Source organism: Moschus berezovskii, chromosome 4 (genome assembly GCF_049115385.1).
Source record: "Moschus berezovskii isolate FMDL1 chromosome 4, NW_MosBer_1.0, whole genome shotgun sequence".
Lineage (NCBI taxonomy): Eukaryota > Metazoa > Chordata > Mammalia > Artiodactyla > Moschidae > Moschus > Moschus berezovskii.
In genome coordinates this window covers 11,065,872-11,081,909 of record NC_142463.1, presented here as the reverse complement: position 1 = coordinate 11,081,909, position 16,038 = coordinate 11,065,872, and positions in this window count along the sequence as shown.

Sequence of the window (16,038 nt, the reverse complement as noted above, 5' to 3'; positions counted from 1 at the left end):
AACTGGAGAGACAACATTAAGAAGTCTATCACATGGGTAATTAATTACTACTTGTGATAAGGGCAATACAGGAAAGTAGATGAGATATATGTATCTCACAGAATAGAATAGGGGTTGGCAAACTACGGCCTAAGGGCCAGTTCTAGCCCACCCCTGTTTTTCTATGGCCAGAAGCTGGGAATTGTTTTTACGTTTTTAAATGATTGGAAAAATCAAAAGAATACTAATACTCCATGACACATGAGAACTATATACAAAAGACAAAGTTCAGCATCAGTAAATTCATTTATGTATTTTCTATCGCTACTATGACTCTGAGATGCTCTTTCACCTGTAAAGCCTTAAATATTATCTGCTCCTTATTGAAAAAGTTTTCGGATTCTTGACACAGAATCCAGAGGTCCTGACCTAGGCTTGACGGTCAGAGGAGGCTTCCCTAATGAACCGACTGATAAATTTATGGTTAACCAGGTAGAGAATTGGGGAAGAGCATTCCAGACATAAGAAACAACACATGGGAAAGCCCTATGGCCTGAAGGAACTTGGCACATTCTAAAAATTGTTAGGCCTGCCATTGACTCTGGAGTGTAACAGAAACTAAAGCACAGTGAGCCTAGTGAGGTCGGTCAGGATCCAGATCCTGCTGGGTCTGATAGTCCAGGTTGAGATTATTGGATTTTACTCTGAGAGCAGTGGGAAGCCATTGAAAGGTATATAAACTTGGGAGGGATTCCAATTTCCTTTTTCAAAGAATTAGATAAAGGACATCCCTGGTGGTCCAGGGGGCTTCCCAGGTGGCCCAGTGGCAAAGAATCTGCCTGATAATGCAGGAGACACAACATATGTAGGTTCAGTCCCTGGGTTGGGAAGATTCCCTGGAGGAGGACATGGCAACATATTCTTGCCTGGAAAATCTCATGGGCAGAGGAGCCTGGCAGGCTACAATCCACGGGGTTGCAAAGAATTGGGCACGATTGAGCATGTATGCACTCCTGGTGGTCCAGTGGTTAAGAATCTACTTTCCAATTCAGGGGACACAGGTTTAATTCCTGGCCCAAGAACTATTAATAAGATCCCACAAGCTACAGAGCAGCTGAGCTCTTGTCTACAACTAGAGAGAAGCCCGAGTGTCACAACCAAGACAGGATGCAGTCATAAATAAGTATTTTTAAATAAAGATTAAATAAATTTCCTAAACAATTAAATAAAATTCCTATTTTAAAGGATTATTCAGCATGAGAATGGATTAGGGCTAACTAGAATACAAGTCGGAGAAGGCAATGGCAAGCCACTCCAGTACTCTTGCCTAGAAAATCCCGTGGATGGAGCAGCCTGGTAGGCTGCAGTCCGTGGGGTCGCTAAGGGTCGGACACGACTGAGCGACTTTACTTTCACTTTTCACTTTCACACATTGGAGAAGGAAATGGCAACCCACTCCAGTGTTCTTGCCTAGAGAATCCCAGGGACGGCGGAGCCTGGTGGGCTTCCGTCTATGGGGTCACACAGAGTCGGACACGACTGAAGTGACTTAGCAGCAGCAGCAGCAGCAGAATACAAGTGGAGAAACCAATTAGGAAGTTAAAATGAGAAGACACAGTGGCTTGATCTTGTCTATTTTCATTGGGGATGAAAAAACAGTAAGCAGATTCAAAAGATACTTAGGAGATCAGATCTACTGGTGCTGATGATTAGATGAAAGAGGGAGAGAAAGAGTCACGGTTGACCCCTGGGTTTCTGGCATGAGTAGCTGTGTGGATGAATGTACTATTACTGTCTCACTACTCCACACTGCTTGTACAAATCTCCCCACATTCATTAGGATGTCCTGAAATTATCCATTACATGCCTGTGTCTTCCACAGACAGCCATCTCCTAGAAGGCAACAATGAGCTTGTTCTTTGTCTTTCGAGGGCCCTGCAGTGAGCTGGGCATAGAATTGGGAGCAGTAAATGTGTGTGAACATTTCTCAGTTCTTATTTCTTTGTTTCTTACAGGAGACCTCTATCCTTCTGATTGCTCAGGTTAAAAATCTCTGAGGAATGCCAGCTTCCTCTTTTTTTTTTGCTTCCTCTTTCTACCTCACCCACCTTATGGCATCAGTCATAAAGTCTAATATATTCTGTCCCTTTTGAACTGTGGTATTGGAGAAGACTCTTGAGAGTCCTTTGGACTGTAAGGAAATCAAACTAGTCAATCCTAAAGGAAATCAGTCCTGAATATTCATTGGAAGGCCTGATGCTGAAGCTGAAGTTGCAAGAGACACAGGTTCTCCAACATTCATTGGCCACCTGATGCGAAGAGCCGACTCATTAGAAAAGACCCTGATGCTGGGAAAGATTGAAGGCAGGAGGAGAAGCGTATGACAGTGGACGAGATGGTTAGATGGCATCACTGACTCAATGGACATGAGTATGAGCAAGCTCCGGGAGATGGTGAAGGACAGGGAAACCTGGTATGCTACAGTCCATTGAGTCACAAAGACTCAGACACAACTGAGCGACTGAACAAAACAGAGGACATCTGGTGAATTTCCTAGTGCCCTGTTTCAGGCCTTCACATGTCTTAGTTAAAAAATATGTATTTATTTGGCTGCTCCAGGTCTTAGCTGTAGCACTGGGGACTTTTTTTTTCTTAGTTGTGGCAGGTGGGATCTAGTTCCCTGACCAGGGATTGAACCTGGGTCTCCTGCATTGGGAGCATAAAGTCTTAGTCACTGGACCATCAGGGAAGTCCAGGCCATTACTTGTCTCACATGCCAAGCCTCTTCAGTCCTGTCCGACTCTGTAACCCTATGAACTATAGTCTGCCAGGCTCCTTTGTCCATGGGATTCTCCAGGCAAGAATATTGGAGTGGGTTGCCAATTACTGGAATGAGTTGCCATTTCCTGTTCTAGGGGATCTTCCCGACCCAGGGATCAAACCCATGTCATCTGCATCGCCTGCATTGGCAGGCAGGTTCTTTACCACTTGGGGAAGCCCAGGTGAAAATCGATCAGTTATGTCTGACTCTTTGCAATCCCAAGGACTGTAGCCTACCAGGCTCCTCTGTCCATGGAATTCTCTAGGCAAGAATACTGGAATGGGTAGCCATTCCCTTCTCCAGGGAATGTTCCTGACCCAGGGATCAGACCCAGGTCTCCTGCCTTGCAGACAGGTTCTTTACTGTCTAAGCCATTAGGAAAGCCTTTACATGGCTTGGCACATGTAAAGTGATTAGAACGGTGTCTGCGCCTGAGTAAAGGGTGTATAAGTGTTGGCTAAGGACTCTTCCCCAGTCTCCCTGCCTCCTGCCTCTTTCCACTCGGGCCTTCCTCCAGAAGGTAGTCAGCATGCTGTCTCTCAAAAAAAGTGAAGTCGCTCAGTCGTGTCCAACTCTGGAACCCATGGACTATAGCCCACCAGGCTCCTCAGTCCATGGAATTTTCCAGGCAAGAGTACTGGAGTGGGTTGCCATTTTCTTCTCCAGGGGATCGTCCCGACTGAGGGATTGAACCCAGGCCTCCCACACTGCAGGCAGATGCTTTACCATCTGAGCCACCAGGGAAGCCCACTGTCTCTCAAGGACAACTCTATTCAAGTCATTCCCTAGCTCCAGTGCTCTCAAGACCAAATCCTAAATCCTCAATTTGCTCTACAAGGGCCCACATGGTCTAATCTATCTTTCCAGCTTCACCTTCAAAAGAATTCCATTGCCCCTGGGAAGAAGGGCAAGCTCAGGGCCTTGCACCATCTGGCCTCAATGTCTTCACCAGCCTCAGCTCTTTCATGTGAAAGGCTCCAGTCATGTGTGCTCATCTTGCCCATACACTGGGTTTTCTGCCTCCTCCTGCCAGCTTATGCCTTTCCTTCCCAATGGCCCCATCTATCAAAGTCTTATCTTGTCAGTTCAGTGTCCCCTTCCGTCAGGACCACCCCACTTCTACTCTGCATTTATTAGATCCTGCCTTACATTGTGGTTTCTGAACATCTCATTCCTTCATTCCCTGGGAGCAAATGGATTGGCCATCTATTGCTGTGCCTGCTCAGCATCCTTCTAGTCCTCCTTTTCCAGTAACAACACTCTGATAATCCTTTGAGATGACTTCACTCTCCAACTCTGGTTCCAGGGTGAGCAGGCAACTCTGGCTGATCAGCACATTTCATTCCTTTGGTCACAGTGATAGGCAGGTGGCTCAAATCAGGCTAGCGGCTGGGGTACGGAGTCATCAGACTGAGACCTATGCTAGAACACTGGGAAAAGGACCCTCTCTTTCTTCTGGGTTTGCTAAACTACAAGAGTAGCAGAGCCTGGACTTGTTAACAGTCATCTTCGTCATTATTTGGAGAGAGCCTTCTTGAAAGTTAAGCCAACAGAGTTGAAGAGCAGAGCCAAGCCAAGAGTTGAGAAAGACAGATTCTCAGCTCTTCCAGTTTGAGCTCTTGGATTCAAAAGAACCTGAAATTAGCATCACCTCAACTCTTCCATGCAAATAAATGGATTTGTTTGACGTATCACTGCTTTTATTTATTTATTTGGTGGCATCAGGTCTCAGTTGCAGCAGGTGAAATCTTTGGTTGCAGCATGCAAACTCTTTAGTGGAAAATCTAGTTCCCCGACCAGGGATCAAACCTGGGCCCCCTGCATTGGCAGCATGGAGTCTTAGCCAGTGGACCACCAGGGAAGTCCTGAGTATCTGTCACTTCTAATGTTGGAGTCCTGAGTAGCAGACTGAAGCTGATGGGGATGTCTGTTATATTCAAGAGATTCTCAGAGAAGGAAGGTGGGAAGGGAAATCAGAAGAGATTGGGACCAGTACTAACATGTGACCCTTTAAGTTTGAAGGTCTACCTGTGGAAAAGAGGAGCAGATATCTTTGCTGTTGCTTAGACCAACCAAACTGCCTTCACCTCCATCTCTGTTTTGCAGGAGAACCAAACCAAACATTCTCATCAGTGTAGCAGTTGTTTGTTTTCCTGATGATCATCGGCAAGAGGAGGCTTTGCATGTATGAGCTTACGCAGGAGATGGTTACTCCTTAGCCAGTTGGCTTGTATCAACCATCAGAGAGTACTCCAGTGGTTCCCAAACTTGTCTGCACATTGGAATCACCGTGGAATATTTTAAAAATGCCAACACCCAGACCACGTCCCACACCTAGTAAATCACAGTCTCTGGGGGTGGGACAGACATCACTGCTTTTAAAGTTTATACAGGTGATTCCAACATGAGACAAGTTGGGGAACTAAAGGCCCCATCTGTTTCCAAGGCTTATACTTCTTATAGAAAGCAGAGATTCTCCACCAAGTTGAGATTAGGTCACCTGGGGATTTTTTTTTTTAATGTCCATGTCTGGGCCCCACCTTTCAGAAATTCTGATTCAGTTGGTTTGGGGTAGTGGCTCAGAGGGTAAAGTGTCTGCCTGCAGTGTTGGAGGCCCGGGTTCGATCCCTGGGTTGGGAAGATCCCCTGGAGAAGGAAATGGCAACCCACTCCAATATTCTTGCCTGGAAAATCCCTTGGACTGAGAAGCCTGGTAGGCTACAGTCCATGGGTTCCAGAGTTGGACACGACTGAGTGACTTCACTTCATAACTTCTCAATACTGGCTGCTATAGACTAAATGTTTTTCACCACTCCAAATTCATATGTTGATATCTGATTAACCCTTGATGAGTTGGAATCTTTGGGAGGTGATTAGGCCACAAAGGTGGTGCCCTCATGAATGGGATTAGTGCCCTTATAAAAGCGATCCCAGAAAATTCCTACCCCCATCCGCCACTCCCATTCCCCTTTCTCATTCACATGCTCCCCTCCCTCTTCAGACCTTTCTGTTCCCACCCTACTAGTGGTGAACACACGGCCAGGGTGCCATCAGATTTCTAAAGGCAAATCTGCAGATCCACCTCCCTGACCCCACTTTCAGGGTTGGTCCAAGGATTGGGTAACTCTGTCCTGCCCAGACTCTCCCTGGGTGAGGCTTCCTTGGGTGGTCTCCCAAGGTCTAGACGTGGGAGGGGAAAGTTTCTGAGCTTAGGTTCAAATAGCAGCAATTAGCAATAAAGCTGATTTGGCTCTCCATCCTGCTGCCTTGATTGGCCTGGTCTGAACTTTGGGTTTAGGGTGTATGTGTGTGTGTGTGTATCACTCTCACATCCCAGCACTAGCATTTTGTACCAGCTTCAGTTCTGGCTTTCTCATGCACCTGGACTGCATTGTGTCCTGTGACCTCTGTATGTTCCCCCAGCACAGGGACTACCACAGAAGTTCTCAATATATTAAATATGTACAATAGACTCAGGTCTTAACCGAATTCCTACCCCATTTATGAGATAGTAAAGGATACAAAATATACAAATAGGATATAGTATGATCCCTGCTCTCAGGAGTCTCCAGTGACCAACAGCCTCTGAGGAGCAGGGAAGACTTCCCCAAAGAGGAGGCATTTGCTCTGGTTCTTGAAGGATGGAAGGGTATCATAGGAAAAGTGGGAAGGTGCAGAGATATGAAAGGCTCATTTTAAGGGATTTCCCTGGCAGTCCAGTGATTAAGATTCCGAGTTCCCAGTGCAGGCAGTATTTATTCCCAATCCCTGGTCAGGGAACTAAGATCCCACATGCTGCAAGATGAGGCCAAAAAAAGAAAGAAAGGATCATTTAAGGGAATATTGAATACTGTTGAAGGGCTGTTTTGGTTGATAGCCCCACCCCATCCCCCGCCACATGCACACCTTCTGTGTAAACTGACTTCCACTTCAGTCCTCCTCAATCCACTGGTCCTTGAGCAGATCAAGGACTGAGACAGACACATAAAGAAGGGCAGAAGGAAAAGAGGCTTCTACGACAGATTCTGTGGACAAGCAGGATGTGACACTAACCACCAGTTGCCGCTCTATTCCCATCTTGGCCATGAACAAGTTCCTCTTGCCGCTGGAGCATCCCATATGGGAATGGCAGTAAATGTAACATCACTGACCCCTTTTAGACTCTAATTTGACAGAAGCAGATACCGGCAAAGCCAGTTATTCCCAGGAAAGTCAGTCAGGACTCTAAGGATCACCACAGGCCTGGCTCCTCACTGGGTCTCAGAACTTAGAAGCTGCCTCTCTAGTCCCCTCTTGCATCAGAAGCAGAAGCCTAAACCTCAGCGATCTATCTCCCCTAAGCTACTTCAGAAGAGGGGACTTAGTACTCCTTCCCTGGAACATTTTATTTTATTTCAGAGTGTTCATGCTCAGTTGCTTTAGTCGTCTCCGGCTCTTTGCAACCCTATGGACTATATAGCCTGCCAGGTTCCTCTGTCCATGGGATTCTCCAGGCAAGAATAATGGAGTGGGTTGCCATGCTCTCCTACAGGGGATCTTCCTAACCCTTGAATCAAACCTGCATCTCCTGCAGCTCCTACATTGCAGACGGATTCTTTACCACTGAGCCACTGGGAAAAGCCCCTTTTTATTTCTAAGACCTGCTTTTTTGAAACAGCTGCTGTTTTATCTTTTGTCTAATTCAGTGGTTCTTAACTGGAGTGTGGGGTGGGGGGGTGGATTTTGTCCCCAAGTGAACATTTAGCAATGACTGGAGACACTTCTTGTCATCATAGCCTGGGGGGAGGGTGGGGGTGGGTGGGAAGTGGTACAACTGACCTGGTGAGTAGAGGCCAGGGATGCTGTCAGACATCCTATAATGTGTGAGACAAGCCCTGAAAGCAAGGTAATTCTTGGTATTCCTGCCCAGAATATCAACAGTGTTGAGGCTGAGAAACTCTTCATCTTGCTTAGGGAGAAAAAGTTCAGTAAAACTGGCTTAAAATAGCCCCTGGTCTGGTCAGCAATAACTAACACAAGGGTGTTGTCTTGCAATTCATCAATAAATTCGTGCTTGGGGAATCTCCTGGCGGTCCAGAGGTTCAGTGCCAAGGGCTGAGGTTCAACACCTGGCGGGGGGACTAAGATCTCACAAGCCAAGGAGCAGCCAGAAATAATAAATAAATATGTGTTTGCTCTCCTTTCCCTGGCTCCTGTACGGGAATGGGTGAAGGTTGTTTTGTGCAGGATGCTGTGGAAGGAGATAAGGGTTAGGTGGGGATGAGAGATGGGGTCACACAGAGCAGAGCACAGGCTTTCGATCTAAGTTCATATTCCAGCCCTGACTACTTCCTTAGCTGTGTTCTTTCAGGCAAGTGACTTTCCCTCTCTGGGCCTCAGTTTTCTCATCTGTAAAATGACAAGTCTTACCTTACAAGGGCTTCCCTTGTGGTCATCTGGTAAAGAAGCTACCTGCAATGCGGGAGACCTCGGTTCGATTCCTGGGTTGGGAAGATCCCCTGGAGAAGGGAAAGGCTACCCACTCCAGTATTCTGGCCTGGAGAATTCCATGGACTGTATAGTCCATGGGGTCGCAAAGTGTCAGACACGACTGAGCGACTTTCACTTTACTTACCTTACCTTACAAGGTCCAGGAAGTTGGTTGTTGCTGTGACTTCATCCTGAGGGGGTAGAGAACCCGTAGAAGAAGTCTTGTGAGCCTGGGGGGAGGAGAGTCAGCTCTGAGTGGTCAGTGGGGCAGCCAGGAAGGGAGATGATTTACTCCCACAGTGGTTTAATTCCCTCCAGGCAGGTCCAGAGTCTCAGTCTATCTAGAATCTCTCCTTTCAGGGCCTATACTCTTCCTTTTGTTTAGTTCAGTACCTTAGGAGTTTGTCCCCACCGCGGTGCTCAGACTAGGCAGCAGAAAAACACACTGAAGTCAACAATTTGCGTTTTGGTCTCCTTGCAGTCCATGAGGTCTTAAAGAGTTGGACCGATTTAGCTATTGAACAGAATAACTCCTTACTGTGGGTAAGTTTCCTCCTCTCTGGCTGGGGGTGGGGACTGAGGCTGTCAAAGGTTGCCAGGCATCAAAAGACATCCCCGAGCCAGAACTTAGTTTACAAGGCAAGACTCTAGCAGACAGGAAGCTGGGTTATTCCAGAGCATGGGGCTCCCAGGCTCCAGACTGGGGAGGGGAGGAAATGGGCCCTTTAGAAAAGATTTGAAGGTTTTCCCAAGCCTGAGAAAATGAGCAGGGCTCTGGGTGTCTTGGCTGTGACTGCTGTCTTTTCTTGAGTAATAGGGACTTTGCATCACTCCCACTCTGATCTCCCAGGACCTCTGATTGGCCTGCAGAGCTTCTATTTGCTGGGGAGGGGATGTACTAGGAGAGCTGACTTGGGAGTCACAGCAAAAGATCACAGTGGCTAAGCCAAGCAGGTCCATGAAGATAAACTGAAGTTGATTGAAGATCAAACAGTCCTGCCCTGAATGTTCTAGACTGGATAAACACAGGAATTAAATGCTGTGCTTCAGCGGGGTGGCGGCGTTATAAATTAAATTCTGTAAACTTATAATTAAATGTCATGTATTCAAAAGTAATAGCATTTAAAGCTTGTCACTGCCTAATTATTTTACTACATTTTGCTATTGCACATGCTCTTGGAGTTATTCACTTCTACATGGTGGAAATGCTACATAATGGTGCACTGCTGCCAGCTTCTTCCCAGTAACTCCTTCAGTGATGTCAGGTTGGCAGCTAGAAGTCAGCTGTGGTGGGAGTATTTACACCATAGAAATGGGCAGATGCTACAAATTTCTCCTTAAGACCACAACCCCACCCCACCCCAACCTTTCCCTAAAGCCATTTGAAATCATTTTACCATCACAACACTGGGTAGAGGACTCCCCAAACATGACTATGAATGAATTTCCCACCAGCTTGGTGGGCAGGGGGTTTGGAGCAGATAATGTGATTTAGAGAAATAAATAAATATACATGTCTGACGTCTGAGTATTGTGGGTAAAATGAATACTTGCTGTAAATACCTAGTCCCTAGGACTTTCCTGGCGGTCCAGTGGCTAACACTCTGCACTCTCACTGCAGGGGGCCCAGGTTTGATCCCTGGTCTAGGAACTAGATCCCACATGCCGAACTAAGAGTTTTGAGTGTTTCAGTGACGATCGGAGACCCTGCATGCCGCAACTAAGACCCAGCGCAGCCAAATAAATTAATACAAACAAACAAAACAAAACCCCAAATACCTAGTCCTGACAAACTTGGGGACTCATCTTTCCCTCCTCCTTTTGAGACAAGAGTGTATACCCACTCCCAAAGCACCCCCTAGGGCATCCCAGAACACCCTGTGGTGCCTTCTGGATGGAAGAAGACCAGAAACGCCATGAGGGCGGGGACCTTGTTCACTGCTGCTTCAGCAGATCTTATCTTCAGACCCCTCCTCAGTTTCAGCAACTCTCCCAGTACCCCTGGCTCTGAAGCTAAGCAGGGCACAGCGGGGGTGCACAAGGGCTGGTTCTAGATGGGAGAACTGGAATGAGCCAGGAACCAGAAATTGCCTCTCTAGCACATGATCTACTTGGGAGCAGGGAAGCTCGTCAGGGGCAGTTCCTCCCCAGGGGATGTTTGGCAATGTCCAGGGACATTTTTGGTTGTCACACTTCCAGGGGAAGGGTGCTACTGGCATTTGGTGGGCAGAGGCCAGGGATACTGTTAAACATCCTGCAACACACTGGACAGCCAACCCCCAATCCCGCATCAGAGAATGGAATGCCTCAAACACCGACAGTGCTGAGACTGAGAAACTCCGGGACGGGCGACACAGTGGGGGAGAAACTCAGACAGGCAGGGTCTAGGAAGAGACCGAGGAAAGGCTCGCTGGCCGGCAGCTGCCGACCCCTGCCTCCCCCGCAGCACCCACTCCTGCGTGTGGCCGTCCAGGCTCTCGTTCTGCGTCCTGTCCTGCTTCTCCTGTCTCTGTCCAGTGATGCCCTGTTGATCTCTGTTTATCTCTTGGCCTCCTTCTCTCGCTCTCAGCTGCGCCATCTGCTCTGGCTGGATTTTGTGTTCCGAGTCATGAGACACGCCTTTGGCATCAGTGCTCCCTCAGCCCACACTCACTCCAGTTGCCGCGACCTGGGAGCTGGGCCAGGAGGTCAGGGAACCAGAGGCTATAAAGACAGAGGCTCTAAAGGGTGTCGCTCTTCCCACCACCTATCTTGTCTTTGTGCCCAGGACCCTACTGCCTGCCTCCAACCTGCTGGAGCAGGTGGGCCTGGAGCTCCAACCTGCTGTCGTTCACCCCCACCCCCTGGAGCCTGGGACCTAAGCCAGCCTGTCCAAGTGGCCTTGCCCAACCTACTGATCCCTTCCTCCCCACCCCACTCTCAGCTCCTTAAATTTCCCCTCTAGCCTAGTCCAGCAGCTGTTACAAAACAACAGGGAACTAGGCAACCCTTCCACCAGGGGCAGTGACACCAGGCTCAGGACGGCCACCGAGCCCAGTAACTTCTGCCAAGTGACCAGGCACTGGTGGCCTCTGCCCTGGTCCTGGTTTCCAGTTCCCAGATCCCAGAGTTCAGAGCCAGGACATGGTACCTGGTACTTAAAGCTCCTGTTCAACATTCAGGCTCAGTTACCAGAACCCAGGGCCTGGTACCAGGACTTTGAGCCCTGCCCCCCTCACTCCCCTCCCCCAGCAGACCCTGGAGGCCCAGGATGCTGTGTCCTGGCCAGCAGGGCCCCGGGTGGCACTTTGTAGGACATGGACATAGCAGAAAACTCTATGACAATTTTTAAAATAAATTGGAGTGACTTTTAAAGTCAGAAGTATTCAAATGAAGACTTAAAATAAAAGGACTAGCAGTATGGGCAGAGGGAAGAGAAAGACCAGGGTAAAGATTTGCCAGGTTTCCCAAGTGGGGCTAGTGGTAAAGAACCTGCCTGCTAAGGCAGGAGTCTTAAGAGAAGTGAGTTTGATCCTTGGTCAGGAAGATCCCCTGGAGGAGGGCATGGCAACCCACTCCAGTATTCTTGCCTGGAGAATCCCATGGACAGAGGAGCCTGGTGGGCTAGGGTCCATAGACTGTAGAGAGTCAGCCATGACCGAAGTGACTTAGCACGCACCCATCAGGGTTGCCACATAAAATAGAGGACGCCCAGGTAAACTTGAATTTCAGTTCAGTTCAGTTCAGTTCAGTCGCTCAGTCGTGTCCGACTCTCTGCGACCCCATGAATCACAGCACGCCAGGCCTCCCTGTCCATCACCAACTCCCGGAGTTCACTCAAACTCATGTCCACAGAGTCGGTGATGCCATCCAGCCATCTCATTCTCCGTTGTCCCCTTCTCCTCCCGCCCCCAACCTTTCCCAGCATCAGAATCTTTTCCAGTGAGTCAACTCGTCGCATGAGGTGGCCAAAGTATTGCAGTTTCAGCTTTAGCATCAGTCCCTCCAATGAACACCCAGGATTGATCTCCTTTAGAATGGACTGGTTGGATCTCCTTGCAGTATAAGGGACTCTCAAGAGTCTTCTCCAACACCACAGTTCAAAAGCATCGATTCTTCAGCGATCAGCCTTCTTCACAGTCCAACTCTCACATCCATACATGACCACGGGAAAAACCATTGCCTTGACTAGATGGACCTTGGTTGGCAAAGTAATGTCTCTGCTTTTTAATATACTATCAAGGTTGGTCATAACTTTCCTTCCAAGGAGCAAGCGTCTTTTAATTTCATGGCTACAATCAGCATCTGCAGTGATTTTGGAGCCCAAAAAAATAAAGTCTGACACTGTTTCCACTGTTTTTCCATCTATTTCCCATGAAGTGATGGGACCAGATGCCATGATCTTTGTTTTCTGAATGTTGAGCTTCAAACCAACCTTTTCACTCTCCTCTTTCACTTTCATCAAGAGGCTTTTGAGTTCCTCTTCACTTTCTGCCATAAGGGTAGTGTCATCTGCATATCTGAGGTTATTGATATTTCTCCCAGCAATCCTGATTCCAGCTTGTGCTTCTTCCAGCCCAGCGTTCCTCATGATGTACTCTGCATATAAGTTAAATAAGCAAGGTGACAATATACAGCCTTGACGTACTCCTTTTCCTATTTGGAACCAGTCTGTTGTTCCATGTCCAGTTCTAACTGTTGCTTCCTGACCTGCATACAGGTTTCTCAAGAGGCAGGTCAGGTGGTCTGGTATTCCCATTTCTTTCAGAATGTTCCACAGTTTATTGTGATCGACACAGTCAAAGGCTTTGGCATAGTCAGTGAAGCAGAAATAGATGTTTTTCTGAAACTCTCTTGCTTTCTCCATGATCCAGCGGATGTTGGCAATTTGATCTCGGTTGAATTTAGGTAACAAAAAAGACTTTTTAAACGTAAGAATGTTCTATGTAATATTTGAACATACTTCTAAAAAATTATTCCTTGTTTACCTGAAATTCTTACTTTAACAGGGGTCCTGTATTTTGATTTCTTAAATCCAGTAGCCCCACAGGAAAACAAACCTCCCCCTCCAGCCCTTACCCAGCTTATCCACCAGCTGCTTCAGGTGGAGAAACAGGGAGTGTTCCTATCACTGCTCACATTTGGGTAGAGGGAACTTAGGGGATTCTGTTTTTTTTTTAATTTTTCCTAGTTTCATGTATTTTCTCATTTTCTTTAAAGAGTCAGCATTAGTTTATAATACAAAAAAATCGAATGTTATAGACCCTATGCACTGCATAGATAATTGCAATATACCCCTTTCATCCACTCTTTTTTTTTTCAGTGGCCACACACAGGATTTTTGTTGCTGTGTGAGGGCTCAGTAGCTGTGTCATGAAGGCTTAGTTGCCCTGAGATGTGTGGGATTTTAGTTCTCCAACCAGGGCTAGAACTCACATCCGCTGCATTGGAAGGCAGATTCTTAACCACTGGACCACCAGGGAAGTTCCTCATCCACTTTTTAAAATATATATATATTTACTTTAATTAATTTATTTGGTTGCACTGAGTCTCAGTTGTGGCATGCAAGATCTAGTTCCCCAACCAGGAATCAAACCCAGATCCCCTGCATTGGGAGCACAAAGTCTTAGCCACTGGAACACCAAGGAAATCCATTCATCTGCTCTTTAAGATGATCTTCGGCAGACTTTCCCACAGTGTGGCCAAAATAAATAAATAAGATGATTTTTTTGACCAAGTGATATAGTCACCTGCTTTAAAATTCCATAGGGACAAAAGAACATTCAATGCAATGTCTCTTCTGCCCTGCCTCTCAGCCACCCGCTTTCCTTCCCCACTTCTCTGTGTGTCCTTCTAGAGACATCTCAGTACCACAGCCTCATAACTGTTTTCCTGGCCCACCTAGCTTCCAGTTCTTGCTGGCTGGTATTTCACCTCCAATCGTGTTACCTTCTGACTTAACTGATTAATTATTTTTGACTGAGCTTTGTTATGTTGACTGAAGATCTTTGTTGCTGCAAACAGGCTTTCTCTAGTTGCAGAGATGTAGGAGCTACTCTTCACTGTGGGGTGCAGGCTTCTCATTGTGGTGGCTTCTTCTGTTGTGGGGCACGGGCTCTAGGCATGTGGGATCAGTAGTTGTGGGATCAGTAGTTGTGGCTCAGTAGTTCAATTGCCCCAGCCTGTGGAATCTTCTTGGACCAGGGATTGAACTGTTGTCCCCGGCATTACAAGGCAGATACTGAACCACTGGATCACCAGGCAAGTCCCATACCTCCCAACTTAAAGCCCTGCAGTGGTTTCAAAGAACAAACTTCCCAGCTAATCAGGATACAGGGCACTTGCTGCCTGATTCTTGCCCAGGTTCTGGGACACTTGGCAAGTGTCCCTGCTGGTCTGAGACTCAATCACAGAAACACGACCCTCCTAGTAGTCCCCTGACTCCCCCAACCCTCTTGGTCATGTTTCCCTGTCAGACACGTATTGCACACGGATGGTATCTCTGGGGTGCCAGGCACTGCGGGCTACCAAGGACACAGTAGGTAGGAACCAAATTGGAAGGTCCCTTCTCTTGTGACTCAGGTTCTGGCAGAGAAGCATCTAATAGACAAATTGTTACGATAAAGCATCTGTTGTGTGAGGGTATGTCCAGAGCTCTGGGCTCAAAGTAGGCCTCCTGGAAGAAGACACATTTAAGAATTGAACAGTCATCAGCCAACCATGGAGGGGCAGGGAGGAGGGCAGGCAGGGGAGAGTGTCCCAGGCTCTGTGAACAGTTCATACAAAGGCCCTGAGACATTGAGAGGAGTCACAAATCCAGGGTTGGGGGTACACAGAGAAGAGAAGGGTATGAGAGCCGTCGGGTGAGCAGCACTCAGGAAGCCACTCCACGGAGCATGGAGAATCTTAGTTCCCGGACTAGGGATTGAACCCTTGCCCTCTACAGTGGAAGCTCAGAGTCTTAACCATTGGATCATCAGGGAAGTTGCATGGCTGTTCTGGAGAAAGTAGGTTAGAGGAGAGGACCTTGCTGCTCTTTCTAGGATGGCCGAAATGGCAGCAGCCTGGACCGGGGCTGGGGCACTGGGGAGGGAGGAGGGGACATTACAGAGGGGAGGCGGCAGGCGGAGTGACTTACCAGGCACCTGACTTGAGACACTGGTGGATCCTGTGATGTTCTCTGGTTCCAAGTTTAGATCTGGACTTGAATTGGAGGTGCCCCAAAGATGTCCAAGTGAAGATGTCCAGCAGACACATATGTAGGTTGTCAACCTCAGGATAAAGGTCTGGACCTCAGATTCTGATTTGCCATCAGCATAAAGGCAACAGTAAAAATGTTATCTAGTTCTCATCAAGTGTTAGACACTTTTCTGTTTTTTCTTCTTTTTTGGCTGCACCATGCAGCTTGTGGGCTCTTAGTTCCCCAACCAGGGACTGAACCGAGGCCCACAGTGAAGATGTACAGTGAAGGTGCAGAGTCCTAACCATTGGGCTGCCAGGAAATTCCCTCTAAGTCCTTACAGACATTAATTTATTGATTTCTTACAACAACCCTGTGAAGTATGTGCCTTTACTGTTGCCATTTTACAGGTGAAAGGGGGAAAGTTCAGTATTGTCACCAAGATTACACAACTCCTAAGTGACAGAGCCAGGCTGGAACTCCAGAAGTCCAGCTCCAGGATCTGTGCTCTTAACTGGACCATACAACCGCTCACCTCCACAGTGGTTTAAGCCCCAGAAGAGGATGAGAACAACTTTAGAACAGTGAGAAGGGCAGACAGTCAACCCTC